Consider the following 20,036-nt stretch of genomic DNA (forward strand, 5'->3'; position numbering starts at 1 on the left):
TCTCACCCTAAGAGCAGTGAGATTACAGAACCACACCACCATGTTCATCTCTTTTTAATGTGGGTTTTGAAGAGCTGGACTCAGTTCCCACCCTTGTGTGACAACGGCTTTACCTAACGTCTCTTTACTTCCTCACTGCATACACAGTGTGACCAGCCGCTGCAAGCTCAAGCAACATGACTGCTCCACCATGATGGACTCTACACCTTCAAACTGTGAGCCAGATTGAACCCTCCCTGTATTAAGTCGCTTATGTCAAGTATTCTGTCACAGTAAAGAACAAGGAGATGAATCCAGACTGCACCAATGCATCGCTGAGGGCAGCTTTCTGGGGCAAATATTACCTCGCTCTAAAGCACATTTCCGTTCTTTCCTGGTTTATTTTGTTTTCAGACTGAGTCAGTAGATTCAGAGGAGAACTGCCTCCTCTGTCTATATTAAAGCCTCTGTTGCTTCATTGTTCCCGGCTGTCTAAACTAAATCCCCCTAATCAAGGTCTTGTAGCTTCTGAGAAACAGTCTTTGCTTCCTATTCCCTCTACAGCTGTGGCGTGGGTGGGGCAGGCAGGAGTCAGCTCACAGGAAACTGCGAACTGTTAAATATTCTCATTTAAAAACAGGGCCATTTAATATCAGAATTTCTGAAAGATGTGAATAATGGCATTAGCAGAATAAAAGGACAGCTCTTATAGATGCTATTAATATTCTACAACTCCTACCAGTTGTAAGGAGGAGAGAGCTGACATCAATTGTGTATATATATTTTAGTCTATGAAAACTCCCACCTACTCTCATACTAAGAGTGAGTTTCCAATCACATATCCAATTTCCTTTTCTCAGAAGTAATATCCCCACTCACTAAAAATGACAAATTTTGCTACTATACCCTTCAAGTCTTTACTTGAGCATTAAATGACATGTTAAACTTGTCTTTAGAATTCAATCAAAAAATGACTAAGGTGAAAGCAGCTGAAGGCCTGTGGCACACACCTGGAATCTCCACGTCAAGCCCTTTCAGACTCCATGAAGTTGCTTATATCTGCTTACATGAGTTTCAAAAGGGGAGCATCCTGACTACCGATGCAAAAAACCCAGCTCTCTCCTTAAAATTAATGGAGATAGTTTATTCTGAGCTAAACGCAAGTGATCATAGCCCAAGAACATGAAATCAGGTTGCCCTGAATGGCATGCCTCACCATAGGCATGGTTATATGGACCTTTTATATTCATATTACAAAAGAAAGACATAAATCATTGCATTTCCCAATGCATCAGCAGGAAGATTAGGTTAGTCAGATTAGAGCAAAATGGATACATCTGCTACATTAGATGCTATCTGATAAAAGTCTTAGTTTTTTAGTTGGTAGGAGCTAATTAGGTATGCTACAAATACAATCCAAAGATTTTTCTCTCAGAGTCAAAAGGATGTGAGTTTAGATGCAGAGTGGACAATGAATGGCTATTAAGAGGACTAAGATCAAGATAATGTTGGCTTTAGACATACAACTTGCAAATCTCTTTAATCAAGCAGCCTTGTAGAGTCTTCAACACATTGTGGTACTTTTTTCTCCCCTAGGAATTTCCATTCACAACACATATTCTGAAAGAGATGAGAAAAAGCATAGGTAGCTCCAGGGGGTGCTTTAGAAGAATCCGCCTTACATAGCAGCTCTCCTAGGTATTGACAACTACGTCCTGCACTAACCGCTTATACATAATATGGGTTTGGGGATCCAGGGCCAGGCATGGGAGTAGCATAGAATCATACCATGGTGACAGTGATGTGACCCCAGGAGTAGCCTATGGACAACTGAAGAAAAATTATGATTAAAGTCAGCTGGTAGATCTACTGAAGAAATACTCCCCAAGGAAGAGCTAAGCAGAGAAGCAAATAGTGTGTAGTCTGCCCCAGAAAACCTTTGACATCAGAAGGGAAGTTATATTAGAACAGTAGCCCCTGTGCTGGATAGCTGCTGCTCCTGAGAAAAGGGTTTTGTACTCATGTAACCCAGAGAAAACACATCAGAGACACCAGTGAATAAAGGCTTCTGTAGGCTTTGGTTATCCTCATGCATGTCCTGTGAGGACTCTGTGAAGATCCAGGGCCCAAATGTGCAATTGTGGAAAGTTTGCTTCAAAGCAGAATATCAAAGAAACCTAAATGTATGCATGGTCATAGACAAGAAGTTGCAAAATGTATGCCTGGTCGTAGACAGGAAGTAATGACATATATGCATGTTCATAGACAGGAAGAGGTGAAATGAGCTCAGGCATGGCCATAGACAGGAAGTGGTGAGATGTATGCATGGCCATAGACAGGGAGTGGTGAAATGTATACATGGCCAAAGACAGGAAAAGGTGACATGTATGCATGTCCAAAGACAGGAAGTGGTGAAGTGTATACATGGCCACAGACAGGAAGTGGTGATATATGTGCATGGTTCTAGACAGGAAGAGGTGAAATGATCTCAGGACTTCTCTCTGGATTGGAGAGTCAGTTTTCTTCCCCATTTTTATGGAAATTCTGGGATTAGTGAAAAAGTGGGTACTGGCTATTCAATCCATGAAAAACCATTTATTTTACTAAGCAAATGAATGATTTATTAAACGTTTTTATTCTTTCAGAATTTCAAGCATGTATTCAGTGGAATACAGAAATAAGTACCCCATTCCCCCTCCCCAGCACCCCCAAGATCTCCCATACCTCACACTGGCTGGTTAGGGAAAGAAGCTCAATTTTTGTCTTTATTTATTTAATTTTTTTTTTTTGGTTGAGATTGTAATTGTATTTTTTCCTTTTTTCCCTTCCCACTCTCCAAATCCTCCTAAAAATCCCTCCTTGATCTCTTTCAAATTCATGACCTCTTCTTTCATTCACTGTTATTACATGCATATATATGCATGCATATATTGTCCTAAATACATAAGAACAACCTGTTCAGTCTATATAGTGTTACTTGTACGCACATTTTCAGGAGTGACCATGAGGTATTGAATAACCAGTTGGTGGGCCCTTCCCTGGGGAAGACTCTTTCTTCTGCACTCAGCATTACTTAGTTGCCAGTAGTTCTCTGTGTAGGGCATGCTGCAAAGCTCATTCTTTGCAGAAGGTCATAAGGTGCCCTTCTGGAGCTACAGTAGCAGGTCTGGCCTCCAGATGAATTTTGGGAAGAGATTAAGAGCTTGTGCCCTCCAGTAATCTTTATGTTAAAGACAGTTCCTGAAAAGGACAGTTACGGTTTGAATATGATGTTGAATAAGTGGTCCCTTAGATGCAGGATTTGTTTGGGAAAGTGGTGGAACCTTTGGCACACAGGACATGGCTGGTGATGGTAGATCATCAGCTTGAAGTGACAACCCAACCCTGCTCCTGCCCCAGTTCTCTGATTCTTATCGGCCTTCCTATGTGACAAAATGGCCTCGTGCTGCCGTGAGCACTGGAGCCCATGATGCTGCCATGCCTTGTGGGCCATGATGGAGTTGCATACACTATGAGCCGAAAGAACCCTCCTCCCTCAAGTGGCTTCTACAAGGTATTTTGTCACAGCCGTGAGAACAGTGCCTAGCACAAAGCCTCTGTGGCTCTGAGTAACTGGATGAACTCCTGGCTTCTGAGGAAGGGGCTTAAGAAGAAAAACCCTTCAGAAGGCTGGCCAGGGCAGAAACTTCACTTTCGGCGTTATGCTCTTCCTGTGCTCTGTGGAAAATCCCTCCATTGCTCTCCACAACAGTGAGTTTTTTAAAAAAGGTTAGATTCGAAGCATGTTTGAGAGAGCGGAGTGAGATACACAGTGGGGGCAGAAGTTCCAGAGGCAAGCTGAGCTGAAAAACACATGGCCACAATCAGGGGTGTGGGGGTACAATGCATTTCCCACAGGACAGTGGGAGGCACAGAATGGCCCTACATCTTACTTACTCATACACCTTACAGAAATCCTGGCAAAGCCACCTACAGGCTAGCTTATTAATACCCCAGTGTTGTTTTCAGGAGAAACTGAAATTCTGAAACACTTTTTAATGATGTGTTTTGTATATACAAGTTTTCACCCACACCACTTGCAGTTTTCCAATAAAAGCCTATCTAAATAAACAGTCTAAATTTGTTACATGGGGATGCATATTTCAGTTCTGAAATCAAAGATGAAAATCAATTCAAATTATGACTAGAATCATCATTTGAAAAAAAAAAATGGTCTCATGTCGGATGGGTTGTTCTCAGAAACAGAATAAGCTCTACCCAGGAGGGTGACCTCGGGCCAGTCATGCCTCATGTCCACTGGGAAAAAAAGCATGAAAATACTGACTTCCTAGGGAACCAAAGGTTCTGATTTGGACCTAAAGCAATGTGCTATTTAGGGGCTGTGTTCAGAAAAAGGACCTCCATATGTCTCATCACGGTCCACCCAATATGATCCCTAAAGGTCAAGCCCCATCAGGATCTGAGTGGCAAAGAGGAAGTTTCCCGTCCAAAAGGGTGATCTTCCTCTAAACCAGTGATCAGAAAAGACTTGGATTGTGGATCAATGAGGAGGCCATGGAGGGAACATGCACACTAAGGATATCAAGCATGGGGCCTGAGTGACCTTCTTCATGCCTGTGTGTGTTGGCGTGGTGCGACTGTCAGGTGTCATTTTAAAGAGAGCTTCTCTGAGAACACAGCCTGAAAGACCCACAGGATGAGAAGTAAGGCTCAGATTCACTGATGCAGAGGAGAAGCCTAAGCTCCATTGGCACCAAACTTGGTTTGCAGGAGAAGGAAGAAGCCTGGAAATAATAAGGAAGCCCCTGTGGGAAGATGCTGCTCATCTGGAGAACTGCAGCTTCAGTGGCATGCTGCTTTCTTTCCCAGGACCCGCATCCAGGTGGTCATCCACAGCATTGCAGGGCATCCTGAGCCACAGAACATCCTTTGGCCACCATACACTAAACACTCCAAAACTATCTGGAAGAACCCTGTGTCCATGGCCACTGCCAACTTCTGTGTCTAATTCCCAATGGCATGCCATTTTCCATACCATGAGGCCAAGACCATTCTCTTCTAGGAACAACCCTTCCCAAGCACTTCTTCCCTCCACACACAGGCTGCTTCACTATGACTCAGTCCTCTTGGACCACACAGACATCATTTGGTATCATCTCCTTCTCTTAGATCAGGTTTAACATCTACATTGTCAAGTCGGTTTGTTACAGGTTTCATATATGCTCTAAGACCAACTGCTTTTTATTTTAATATAAAATTTCTTTAAAATGCCAGAACTCACAAAAGAAAAGGATCTATGTTGCAATCGGAAGGCAAAGCTGAGCATGGTTCTGCAGGCCTGCTTCCCCCAACTTCACAGAGTGAGGTCTGTTCCCACAGTAACAATCTGCCTGGAGGTGTTAGAGACATTTGCAATTGCTCACATGGCTGCCAGCTGCCGCAAGTAGAGGGTGCTGCCCTTCCCCAAATATTGTCTGAAACTCTTGGCTTTTTCCATAGAGCTCCCCCACAACCTCTCTTACAGTTCTCTTTAAAAAGATCGCTGGAAAACTACACAGAGAGTTTGTAAGACACATCTCAGGGAGACATCAGAGAACTCAGATGAACATGTGTGCTCTGTCATGCCACGCTTAATGATGTGCTAAGCTCTGAGAAATGTGTGCAACCATCACAGGACTTGTGTTTGCCAACCTAGATGTGCATGACAATCACAGGGCATGGCCTGAGCGTTTGTCCAAGGCGGGGGCAATAACAGGAGACAAACTGGGCGGCTGCTTGAGCAAGAACACATTGCTTTCCACAAACTTTATCAGTAGGAATTCACTCTAAACAATGAAAGCACACAGGATAGCAAGCACATAACCTAATCATGGTCCTTTGTTTTCACCGTCAAGCGTGATGTACTGTGTTTTTACTGGACAAACAGCATAGTAGCTCTGTGAACACTAGCAACACCAGAAACATGTGACTACCACATGTGCTAGGAACCACAGTGGCATTGACATCATTGGGCAGGACAGATTCTTAGCTGAATTTTAATCTTATAGGACAACTGCCGTGTGTATGGTCTGTTGTTGACCAAAACATTGTTACACAGCACATGGCAATACATAGGTGGGTATATGTATGCTAAGTTTTGTACATAGAAACATTCAAATACATTGGCATGAATGTGCATATTCAGATATGAATACACACATTTACATGCATGTATATAAAGCCATAAAATTTTAGAATTAAAAAAAGTAATATAGTCCTGTCGTAAGAGATATAATCTGGGCATGCTCAGTTTCATAGAAAGATTCTACTTTCTTAGTGCATCCTTAATGAAAAATTATGTATTTTCACCATGGTAATTCTACATTTAGAACATTAATTACATGGACACCCTGATAGCTTACCCAATCCCAAGTTGTCAGCCCTAAATACATATGAGCAACCCTACATTAGCTCAGTAGGTTTCAACTATATATAAACCTTACATATATATATGCAACAGCAGTAACTAAAGAAAAGGATGCTATGCATTTGAGGAATGGTAGAGCATGGGAGTTGGAAGGGTGAGAAGGTGAAATAGAAATACTATACTATGGTACTCGTGTATAAAATTCTAAAATAAACAAAACCAATATTAATAATGTAACTTCTTTAACAAATAAGAATGTTTCACTTCACTTCCATGCTGATGAAGGTTTATTAGGGACATCATGGATGACTAAAACAGAGGAGATGGTCGGCAGTCTCTCTGACAACTATCTCCAGTCACTCTCCTGTCATCCTCTGGATGTTTACCCATCCGTTTTCTATGACAAGCAGAATGGAGTTCTGCTATACATACTATTTTTATGATTTTTGTTATTATCATTATTATTTTACATCCCAACCACAGTTTTCCCTCCCTCCCCTCCTCCCAGTCCCTCCCCTTGCCTCTCTTCTCCCCCTGTCCATTCACTCCTCCTCCATTTCTATTCAGAAAAAGGTAGGCCTCCCATGGCTATCAACCAAACATGGCATTTCAAGTTGCAGTAAGTCTAGGCACCTCCCCTCATATATTAAGGCTGGACAAGACAACTCAGTAAGAGAAATAAGGTCCCAAAAGCAGGAAAAAATCCAAGACAGCTCCTGCTCCCACTGTCAGGAGTCCCATAAGAGGACTAAGCTACACGACTGTAACATATATGCACAGGGCCAAGGTCAGTCCCAAGAAGGCTTCCTGGTTGTTGGTTCAGACTCTGTAGAAGTAAACACAACTAGCAAAATAAATAAATAAATAAAGTCAGTGAAATGATTCCTAATGATATTCTGCTACACTCAGATTGGTGCCTAGCTCAACTGTCATCAGAGAGTCTTCATCCAGCAACTGATGGAAGCAGATACCCACAGCCAAGCATGAGGCTAGGAGAATCCTGCAGAAGAGTAGGGGGGATTGTAGGAGCCAGAGGGGTCAAGGACACCAGAATAAAATCCACTGAATCAACTAACTCTGGGCACATATTTAAGGATGTATCACAAGTAGGATAGTAATAAGTCTTCATATTCCAGCAATTGCTAACGTGCCACCCATTATTTCTAATCTGGCATTTCTGAACTGAGGAATGTTTCTGCAAAGACTCAGGACACATCTTGCACATTTATGTAATTATGTTCTTCCTACAGTTCACCAGGTGTGCAGCTGATGTGTCAAAATAAATGCACATTTTGAGACTTGAAGAAAAGTGGCAAAATCCCTTCCGTGGCTTCATGCTCACACACGGCCCAGGGACAGGACATGTGTTCACCTATGGGAATTTACTCGTTACTATCTAGACTGCTCTTAAGCTTTTCATGTGTTATTTGTCCTGTGAATTATACATTCATGACTGTCTCTTCATCTTTGGGGGTTTTAATCTTTTTATCAAACTGAATAAAAGCTCTCTATATGTCAAGAATATTAATTTTTTGACATTCCTCCAACTTTTTTTTACATTTTATTTTTTATTTTTTTAAATTTACTATATTTGTGTTTTACACATCAGCCATGAGTTCCCCTGTCCTCCCCCCTCCCATCCCTGCTCCCACCTTTCCCCCATCCCCTCCCTTCCATTCCCATCTCCTCCAGGGCCAAGACTCCCCTGGGGATTCAATTCAACCTGGTAGATTCAGTATAGGCAGGTCCAGTCCCCTCCTTCCAGGCTGAGCATGTGTCCCTGTGTAAGCCCAAGGTTCCAAACAGCCAGCTCATGCACTAAGGACAGGTCCCGGTCCCACTGTCTGGGTGCCTCCCAAACAGTTCAAGCTAAAATTGTCTCACTTATCCAGAGGGCCTGCTCCAGCTGGGGGCTCCACAGCCCCTGGCTCATAATTCATGTGCTTCCATTCTTTTGGCTATGTACTCACTCATAGTAGGATACTAGATGTAAAACAAAGATGACTAGACTGCTACACAACTCCAGGGAGGCTACCTAGAAAACGGGACCCTAGGAAAGACACAGGGATCACCCAATGACAGAGAAATGGATGAGAGCTACATGAATAACCTGGACAACAGTGGGAGTAATGAAGGGCAAGGTTCAAGGGAAAGACAGCTTAGGGGAGCAGGAGATCCCAGCTGGATCAAGAACAGAAAGGGAGAACAAGGAATAACAGACCATGATAAATGATGACCACATGAAAACATTCCCTTAACTTTTAAGTACTTTCGGCAACTGGTAGCTTACTTTAAAATTTCTTTATCGAATGTGCCTGTCTTTCTTTTAGACTTATGAAAGTTTTAAGTAGGTGTGTAGTCACTTCTATCCAAGTTCCAGAAGGAGAAGGGGACCCAACATGCAGAATAGTAAAAGAAGGGATGACGAGGGCCATCTGTTCCAGCAGTATTGGAACCTGACAGTGACCTTGATGAGGTGACCCGGGGAAGTAAAGTGTTCGCCCACAGGGACCAAGGTAGATCTCTGCTCTCCTCAGAGCATTCTTACTGCCTTAGAACCTCATTCACTCTGGACCAACACTGGGCCAAGGACAAACTGAGACCAGGGTGCAGACAGCTTTTTCAAGGTCTGTTAGGTATGAACAGACAAAGGGGAGAGTGATTTATGAGAAATGAGATTAGATTAAAGTGTAAAAACCACAGGTAGTGTGCTAACAAATAAATGAATATAAATCTTTATTGAAAAATTCTTTACATGCAGTATGCTCTGATCAGGACTTTCACTCCATCAATACTTCCCAGATCCTCCCCACCTAGCCACCCCCCCCCAAAGCCACATCGTTCTTTGTCCTTTCTCTCTCTTCTTAGAAAATAAGAAAACAAACCAGAATTTTTTAAAGTGCAGAAAACCACAAGAAGCACACACACACACACACACCCATAAAAACATAAAGTTGTAAGCTATAATAGACAAGGCAAGGAACAGTAAGACCAAAAATTTTTTTTAAAAAAAGAGACAAAACAAAGAAATATGTTACAAAAAGTCCACAAAGAGTTCATGTTGTGCTGGCCATCGGCTGGGCAGGAAGCCTGAACTTCAGCAGAGTTAATACAGTGAGACTCTATTGGAGACAACCATTTTTCCTTTCCAAGCTGATGACAACTGCGGATGGATTCTTGGTTAAGGAGGGCTAGAAGGCTGTGGCTTTGTTTGGAAAGCCAGCCTCTTGCAACCTCTCCCAGGACACAGCATCCTTTCAGACTGCAAATGTACCTACATTTGAGGTGATGTCAGGAGTGGTCCACACCACCTCACTGTGAAGGAGCTTTGGCGACTCACTATCTTGCACGGCTAACACAGTCTTACACTCTGCATGGCACTCACAGAATGAAATGAAAAGATGCAATTGGTCTTCCTAGGGTGGGATGGAGTGTTTCCTCCTACATAGGGTAGTCTTCAGTCACTGGGGTGTTTGGTCTCTTGGGGATTAACACAAACTGTTGATTCTTCATTCTCAGCTTTCTGGTATACCAGCATTTTCTACATCACAGATTAGGAAGGAATAAACACTCACTGATAGACTCAGAAACATAATTCCCCCTAAAACATGACTCAGAACCTTTAAAACTAACTTCCTAGAGCGATTGCATCATCTCAGAAGCAAGGAGGACAAGATGGAGGCCATTGATGGAACAGATTTGGTGGGCTGGGACATGGTTGCTAGCATTAGATGGCTCTTAAAGTCATAAATGGGTTTCTTTTGACACCTGAGTAGATAGCTGAATAATCCTGGTGCCTTAGTGATAAGAAATGTGCCAATCCAGTGTACTTACAATTCCATGTTATGGTTCACTGACATCCTCATTGCTTTTCTTAATATGTGTACCTTTTTGTTCTGTGCATCACTGTATTAAATTTGAACACCTAAAATCACTAGTGACTGAAATATGCTAGTGAGAAAAATATATAACAACCTACTTTAGACCCCAGAGGAAACTCAAGCAGTTCTTTCTAAGTTTTATGACCATTTCCATAAAGTCTTAATAATCATAAATTCGGGCAGCATTTCACTATTATAATATCAAGTTAAAAACAATGACTCCCCCACAGTAGATGGCAGAGTGCCATCAGCGCCCCCCTCCCCCAGCTACTTGAGAAGCATCACGTGTCACACAGAAGGTTCCCTCTAACCCTCACACTTAACATAAATTTCACCATCCTTTATGCCACTCTTATGTGTTATCAGGGAAAAACACAATTAATTTAGGCCAGAGATTTCTTTTGATACCTCACCAATGTGTGCTCTGCTTAATAAGCCTGTGCAAACAGAGGTGGTTCTGTATGCTTTTGAGGATCAGGCTTGCATAAACCATTAGCTGACAAAAGAGTATTACCATATCAAATGTGTTTCCTTTTTCAACTAAAGAGTTTGGCAAACACTAATTGAGAAACAAAGGCCCACCATTCATGCAACAGATATTTGAGTTTCTGTTAGGTTTAAATATACCCTGAAACTATTGAAATTTTATATATATATTTATGCATGAGCATATATGTCCATAAATATAAATAAAGAATGCTGAACAGGGCCTGCACAAGACTGGGCCCATCAACACTCATTCACAGATGAGGAAGGGGCTCATGGAGCTCAAACTTTGCCTAGTTGACAGCTGTTGAAAGAGGAGGAATGGGCAGCCATCAGCGGTTGCCCATGCTCAGTGAACAGGGTCACACCTACTCCTATAGGAGTGGTCCTGGTTAAACGTATTGGGCACAAAACAGAAACAAAAATCTTTCTGTGACATTTGCTATACATTTATAAAATCATCAAAATAATAATACGTTAAAGTAGCAAACTAATGATAGGCAAGGTGGCTCTGCTTCCCTGTGGATCTCTATTTCCTTCCTGCCTCCTCTGATAACACATGGCTGTTTATGGACTGAGTTCACACTAGCTTTTGTTTGTTCAAAAATCTTCTTTTATTGTAAGACCCAAATCTGTGTTAATTATTTAAAGATCAGTTCACAAACATGAAGCGTACCCACCATTGACAGAGCAAGTAGACATTCCTATCTACCCCATCCCACTAGAATAACTGCTCAGGGACCCGTGACTGAGAAATAGAAAGAGATTCTTGGTCTGCAATGCTGACAAAGCTAGCATACAGAGGTAGAGACACACTATCCCACTGGCATTTACATTTCAGTCAAGGAACTCTTAGACTCTATGTGGAGTATGTCATTGAGTGGCTGAGTTGAGTACCCTTCATTTCACACTGTGCCCACTCACAACATATCACTGCCTGCTGGGGTTTGTACATATAATTGATGCCAGTAAATATTCGTGTTTATTTATTGGGATCATTGGGTATAAGGGTGAGACACTGATATGACAAAGATGACGATTCTGTTCCTTGCAGGTCAGTGAATTCCAGAGATTAGCCCCAACTCAAAACTTTATGCAGAAACATGCCATCTAGAAAACAAAGAAAGATCCAAACTAAAGACAAGTAAGAGCCATCTCTAAAATGGTCTAATGGGAAAATTGTTCTGCCTTTGCCAATAGTCCCTATTGTCTCTGGCACATGGCTAAGGAACTGGGATGAGTCTGGGAGGTCAGAGGTCAGTGATAATGTGGGTGCTTCTAGCCTTTACATTATTAATGACAGAAGGCTCAGAGCAAACAGCCTTCATTTCTAGATGAACCTCAGCTGGGGGATGTCTTTCTGTATGCTGTGAATATGTGTTGCTCTTACTGGTTGATAAATAAAACCGTTTGGCCAATGGCAAGGCAGCTTAGAGGCAGGTGGGAAATCCAAGCACAGAGACAGGAAGAAGAAAAGCAAAGGCAGGAGAGATGCCAGCCACCACCCAAAGGAGAAGCAACATGCCAACGACCAGTAAAGCCATGGAACACATGGCGAAACACAGATTAACAGAAATGGGTTAATTTGAGATATAAGAGGTAGCTAGCAAGAGGCCTGCCATAGACCACACAGTTTGTAAGTAATATGTGTTTAATTGGGTCCAAGTGGCTACAGGACCAGGCAGGACACAGAAAAACTTCTGACTACAAACCCCATTCTCAAGGGGGGAAATCCAACAAGTAGAAATTAAATAATGTTTCATCCTGTATTTTCAGTGTTTTTTTTTTTTTTTTTTTTTTTTTTTTTAATAATTGCTGATTCCAGAACCATGCAGAAAACCTGCTGAAGTAAATAGTGATGCTTCTCAAGAAACTGGGCTTGTATTAAGGGCATCAGGATTGGTAGTTTCCTCCAGAAAGTTCACAGAATACACAAAGCCCTAGGTTCAATGCACCAAACAGCAAAAACAAAAGAAAACCAGAAGATTCATTCATAGCAGAGCTCTATATAACCAAGTGAAGAACTCCAGAATAAATGTAAAACATGAATGCAAAATATATTTCTTACTAAAAAAAAAATCCCATCAGTGCTATATTTTATCAAGGAAAATAGTGGCAATACATTGGGCATCAGTAACATATGCAATATAAGATAAATGGAAAATAAGAGTGTCACCTATAAACATGTGCACTGCTTCAAAACATGGGGTATTTTATTGTATTATTTGAAGGCAAATTTTAATCAAGGGTATTCACTAAACATTTTAATAGTGGGAATAATATGACAATAAGGAAAGTAAATGCTGAAACATGACACGTACTCAATCAAAAGTTTTGGTGATAAAAATTTTATCTGTATTTATTTAGTTTCATAAGATATGATGTAGCATGAATCTTAAAGAGTCTTATTAATAAAAACAAACCCAAGCCAGGTATTGGGGTGAATGCTGGAAGGTCAGAGAAGCAGAACCAGCCACAGCTACCTCACCTTGCTAGTTCCTCAGCCGATCCTGTTTCCTCAGATTGGAAGACTCTGTGTCCTTACTGGAATGAATCCATGCTGAACTGTTGCTAGAAGCCTAAAAGCTTAACCAGCCACAGGCTTAACCAGCCAAATGCTTCTAGATTCTGGTCTTCACACCTTATATATCTTTCTCTTTCTGCCATCACTTCCCTGGGATTAAAGGCTCATTTTCTGGGATTAAAGGCTCATTTTCTGGGATTAAAGGCATGAGTCACCATGCTCGACTGTATCCTTGAACAGATGGATTTCTGCCTCTGGAATGCTAGGATTAAAGGCGTGTGCTACCACTGCCTATCCTCTATGTTTAATATTGTGTCTGTTCTGTCTCTGACCCCAGATAATTTTATGAGGGTGCACAATATTTTGGGGAACACAATACCACCACAATATGAGGACTCACTGTGTTTTCCAGATTGGCCATGAACTCAAGAAGCCTTTGCCTCAACCTCTCAGATAGCTGGGATTATAAGCATATACCAACACATCCTATATGTAGGTAATTCTCTATTTTTTAAATCTGTTTTATATATATGAGTATTTTACCTGCCTTTATATCTATGCACATTGTGTGTGCCTGGTGCCTGCAGAGGTCAGAAGAGGCACTAGATTCCTGGAACCTGAATTTACAGATGACTGTGAACTGCCATGTAGGCACTAGGAATGAATTCCAGGGTATCTCAAAGAGTAGCCACTGATCTTAAGCACTGAGTCATCTCTCCAGCTTTAGATAAATATTTTAAGATGTTGAAATAACATAAACAACAAATAACAAATACAAAGCAAGGTAATAGGCATTCACCTAAACTTAGTATGCCAAAAAGTAAGTGATTAGACAGACCAACTAAAGGACAGAGACATACTAAATAAAAAGGAAGAGCAATGCTTTGCTCTCTATAAGATATCTAATTTAAACATCAAGATGTGCAGGCTAAAGTTAAGAAGAGAAAAACACACCATACTATCCACTAACTGAGAAAAAACTAGATTGTCAGCATTTTATCAGACAAAATGTACATCAGAATAAGTGATTTTATTAGTAACAAAGAACAGGGCCTAGGTATATGGTTAGGAGCACTTGCTGCTCTTCCAGAGGACCCAGGCTCTCGATTCCTAGTACCCACATCTAGTCTATGACTTCAGCTCCCAGGGATCCAACACCTTTTCTGGTTTTCATGGGCATTAAACTCATGTAGGTACACACACACACACACACACACACACACACACGATAAATAAAATATTTTTAAAAGAAGAAAGAACAGCATGTGAGGATGAGGTCAATTCATGAAGCTGAAAAGCTGAAAGTACATACACTTAGCACTGAAAACCTGAAGCAAAACTACCAAACTTCACCAAATAAACCCAAATTTATTATTCAAAACTGCAGTGTCATTCTCATAATTAATACAAACACAGAAAATTAATAATCAGGAAAAAAATTCCCAAAGACACCACCAACCTTTTCTTCCCAGTTGATATTTGTAGGACACCCTACCTAACTATGGACTGTATGTATCATCAGTCAGCCATGGAATGCTGTCAAAGCAGAACATGCTTTGAACCAAGGAACAAACCTCAGACAAGTCATGTAGAGTGTTTTCTGATCATAACCAAACCAAACATGAAATCGAAAACAAAGTATAGGAAATGATCATGTAGCTTCTGAAAGCTGTCCAGGCAATACATGCAACACTGAACATCCAATGGAGAGACCAGTTTTCAAAACTCTGCTTTGCAATAAGAAATACAAATGGTGAAAACACCCAAATGAAATATTAAAAGAAAGACGCTAAGAAGTGTGCAAATTTAAAGCAGGACGCAATGAGAGCAAAACACTTTCTAGACACTGCATTGAACTACTGACCAACAGCCATCCACCCTTGTCACACTCCTTGGAATTCCAAGTGTGCATGCACTGAAGTTAGCACATGCCATCAATACCACAGGAGTGATGTCATTTATTACTCTCCAAGGTCTAGTCACAGTAATAAGCTGAGCAAAAGGTGCCAAATATAACCATGTGTAGGAGTATGGGTATCAGGCTTGTTTGCAGAAGACCAATCAAAATAAGAAAACATGTTTTTAAAATCAATAGTTAATTTGGTTTGAAACGTACACACTTGAAATGTGCACATCCACAACATGCACACACATAAAGACGTTGACAAGATTCTTCATGCAAATTTTATGAATAAGATGGATTTAGACATAAACAGAATATAGCTGACTATAAATGTGCAGAATGCATTGCGTAGAGGAACGCTTTACCTTACCAAGTCAGCGGAAACAAATGTGATGAAGGAGAGGCTGCACTGAGCTACCCAGGAAGCATTAGGACTGTGAGCCTGTTGCTATCTGAAATTCACTGACAGAGGTGATATAATGCAATGGAATTCATAGAGAAATTTAGGGAGAATCAGAGGACTCGAGGTTCACTGCCACAAACAGGCAAATAATCAGAACAAGGAGAAAGAAAGTGAATAATTGAACATCGAAACAGGGTGAATGCAATCAAACCAAAGCCAAAAGCTTCTGAAACTACCCCTTGCTTCTCCTAGAATTAGCACTTCAGAAATTTTATACTACGAGACAGATGCTCATGGCAAGCTTACAATAACAAGAGTAAAAGATGGCAGGGCACGTGCACGCTGTCCCAGGCTGCTGTGAGTTCATACATGATGCAGCCCCGACGTCTCAGGTGTCTCAGAGAAAGTCTTCCCACAAATCCCAGTGTGGGAGGGGCAGGGGGAGCTGGGGAGCTACTTGTAATGGACAGCTTCTGGGCGAGAACCTGTTTTCTTTAAGAGTGTAGCCTCTGGTAGGCTGACCACACTCCAGGGGAAGGACACCCACCCAAGAAGACATGGGCAACACAAACTGGACACAATGGGCTAAAAAAATAAAGGAGGAAACAATGTTGCATAGGTCGGTAATGGGTGGCTCTGAGAGGATTTGGTAGCAGTGTGTGGTGATATATTGTGTACCCTAATAAAATTTGCCTGAATATCAGAGGACAGAACAAGCCACCAGATTAAACACAGATGCCAGGCAGTGGTGGCACACATCTTTAATCCTTGCACTGTGAGGTAGAGATCCGTCTGGATCTCTATGAGTTCAAAGCCACCCTGGTCTATATGTTATTGACTCAGTCTAGGAGAGAAAACAGAGCCAGGCAGTGGTGGTACCCACTTTTAATCCTAGTACTGGGAAGCACACATGCCTTTAATCCCAGGAAGTGATGGCTGTGTGGAAAAAGGTATATAAGGCGCAAAGAGACAGGAACTAAAGGCTTTTTAGCAGAAGCTCTCTTTTGGCCTGAGGCTTTTTGGCTGGAGAGCTTTCAGCTGAGGACTCAGAGACATTCAGTCAGAGGATTTGAGGAGTTGGCGAGGTGAGATGTGGCAGTGGCTTGTTCCTTTGTCTCTGATCTTTCAGCATTCACCCCAATATCTAGTTCTGAGTTTGGTGGGTTTTTTTTTTAATTAAAAAGACTTTAGATTTCGAACAACAGAAGTGAGTAAATATGATCATTTTACAATGCATGAAATTATCTAAGCATTAATGAAAATATTAAAAATTTAAAAATACAGACTGCAAATTATTCAAATCATCCATAATAACCAACCTTTAATTTTAACACACATGATAAGCAGTATGGATCTATCAATGATGATATTTATATCAAGAGTTAGTCACATATTACAAATAAGATTTTTTGTATTCTTTAAATACATGAAAATAAGTGACTATACCTCCAAATATAAGGCAGAAACTTCCAGGTATCAACATAGAAAAATCCACAGTATTTATGGACAGCTGGTTGGCTGTCTATGTAACTTTTTAAATATATATTTTGTATGTTCTAATTTTTCTTCAAAATATAGATTATTTTATTAATCGTGAAGCATATAAGATTATTTGCCAAAATTCTCTAAAAATATGAAGTCAGCCATGGAAGTAGCCACTCCTGTAGGCCCAGCTTGCTCTAGCAGTAGAAGGAGGAACATGTGGATGGCTTGATCAGCTGCCCTCCCCTCTGGAAACAACAAGGGCTGGGTAAGCACTGAAGGCTGGCAGGCTGTGCCATGCACATATGTGGCTGATGATAAATTGCATGACTGTCTTGGACATGGAATACCCAGACATTTCTTGAAGGTGTTATTTAGATAAGCATCCATTAAATGTCTGGTTTCCAGTGTTTTTCATGCCTGTGACATGAGGGAGTTCAAATGTGTGGTCTGAAGTCACATCCTGTAAAGAGTCTGAAGTGGCTTCTGGGTCCTCCCCTCCTGAGCTAATTTCTAGAGCTGACAGACAAATAGAAGATTTTTTTTTTTTGAGTCAAGCCAAACACGTACAGTGCTAAAAGCTGTAATTCTTCAGCCACTAATCCACTAACTTCTTCCTCTTGTCAACTAAAACACTTGTTACTGGTGACAGAATAATGTTTTTCCAAAACAGCTTAAGTTTTAACAACCAAAAAAGAAAAATAATAATCCTTTAAAAATGTGAAAAGCAACTACAAACTTGCTTTCAAGTTTTCAAAAGTATAGGTCTGATTTCTCATCTAGCTGTCAAACTGAAATGAAATCTGACAGCATTACTTAAGAATGTTTGGTTTCTCTGCTGCTGCTATGGTTTGGATGTGACTTGCCCAGTGTTTGTATATTAATGCTATTGGGTAGTAATTAAATCCTATCAAAACATTTAGGGACACTTAAGGAGCAAATGGATCAGATAAAGTTAGCAAATCCTGGTGGCTTCATATGAAAACGGAGAGAAACTACATACACATACACATGTTCCCAACAGGATGTGATGCACAAAGTGACCCTCATCAAAGGCTGCACCATGCTGCTTGCTTTTCTAGCCTCCAACACCATGAACGAGATTCAGCACGTTTCTCTATAATTTAGCTTGTCTTTGGTATTTTTGTATATTAGTGCAAAGCCGTGTAATGTGTCTACAAAGCATCCTCCTTTTGGGAATTCTCTCATTGCCTTACTTCTCTGAAATGAACCTCACAATGGGTCCTTGATCCAGACCTCTACACCACAGCTCCTATCATTATCATGCCTTCTCTCAGCTCTTCTGAAACTAGAGATTTTCTAGTATATTCTTCAGAAAACTGATTTTTATTTTTGTTTATTTTTTTAATTTAGGTACAGGAATATTCCTGATTAAATGGAGATCAGGCAAAATTACGTAGAACATATTTTCCATTTTCATTCTTTCCCTAAATGACAGTGGTATCTATGGCAATAAAAGAAGTCCCACACCCAGATCACCAGAGTCAATACATTATTTTATAATATTTAAATACAGCAATAAGCATAGTTGATTCTCCTTCACTGAGAACTGTTGTCTGTAGCATGAATCTTAGATGGACTTATTAATAAAAACAAACCTGAGCCAGGTACTGGGGTCAACTCTGGAAGATCAGAGAAACAGAACAAGCCACAGCTAACCTCACCTTACCAATTCCTCAGCTGAACCTGTTTCCTCACACTGAAAGCTTCTGAGTCCTCATCCAAATGGCTCTCAGCTGAACTGCTTCTGGAAAGCCTGAAAGTCTAACCAGCTCTAGTTCCTGGTCCTCACACCTTTTATACCTTTCTGCTTTCTGCCATCACTTCCTGGGATTAAAGGTATGAGTCACCATGCCTGGCTGTTTCCAGTATGGCTTTAAACTCACAGAGATCTGGATGGACCTCTGCCTCCCAAGCGATAGGATTAAAGGCGTGAGTGCCACCGTTTTCTGGCCTCTGTATCTAGTAGCTGTTCTGTTCTCTGACCTCAGATAAGTTTATTAGGGTGCATAATATTTTGGGGAACATAATATCACCCCAGTTGTTTACACATTGGTTCCCTTTGCTTTTTCATCTCACAATGTGGCAATATGCTGATTCATCCTTTACTGCCTAACCTGCTTTCACAAGGCATCTTCTAGAAATTGCAGCTACTGAAACAACTAAAATGTTAAGACATTTCCCAACACCTATAAGAATTCACCACTCAAGAAATAACCATAAGGAAGACTTTATCACAAGCTCTGAGTGACTGGAGAGCCAGGAATGAAATACAGTCCTCTCAAGGTTTTAATCAAGTAGGATGTAAGGATAAAACCACTTCTTTGAACTCAAGTTATTTGTGTGGGGAAGACCCTATAAGTTACTTCTTCTTTCTCTTGGAAAAATAAAATTCACTTATCAAAAAACTGCCAAATAACAGGAATCTGAGGATGACTTGAGACTGGGTGAGTTCACAGCCAGACATTTGAGAACCAATTTGCATTTGAGTTTTGCTTTGATAAAATGGCACACCAATCATAGCTAAAAGACACTTTTCCATGACAAACATAGCCAGATATAACCCAAGCTCCTGAGAACACAGGAGGAATGCATTCTGAGCCATGGTGATTGTCAGGAAGTATTGATGCAAAAGAGGATTTGGCAGAGCTGAGAACATTTCAAAGGTAGTGTAGACTCCAGGTTTCTGCTTCCTTGAAAGCTCAGTGACGTTTGTAGTTTCAAGAGGCACACTGCTGCATGATGCCGACCTCATCTCTCAGAGTCCATCAGGCTCGTCAATCTGGTCCCACCACTTACTGGCTGGTCTTAGGGCAGGTGACTTGAGTGACCTCTGACCTCCAAAACAAGAGCCTCCCTGATTGGTTGAGCATGAGAGCCAATGATGTAAAGAGGCTGACAGACCAACATCTGATATAGCAAGTGCTACAGAAGTTTATTGCTCTTACTCT

At 41.1% G+C, this 20,036-nt stretch overlaps 1 protein-coding gene across 2 annotated transcripts in view; it reads right to left on the reverse strand.

The window, feature by feature from the left end:
* The window catches only part of Adcy2 (adenylate cyclase 2), a 381,912-nt gene that overhangs the window by 294,464 nt on the left and 67,412 nt on the right, over positions 1-20,036 (reverse strand). The window lies entirely within an intron of this gene.

This window comes from Onychomys torridus, chromosome 15 (genome assembly GCF_903995425.1).
Source record: "Onychomys torridus chromosome 15, mOncTor1.1, whole genome shotgun sequence".
Taxonomy (NCBI): domain Eukaryota; kingdom Metazoa; phylum Chordata; class Mammalia; order Rodentia; family Cricetidae; genus Onychomys; species Onychomys torridus.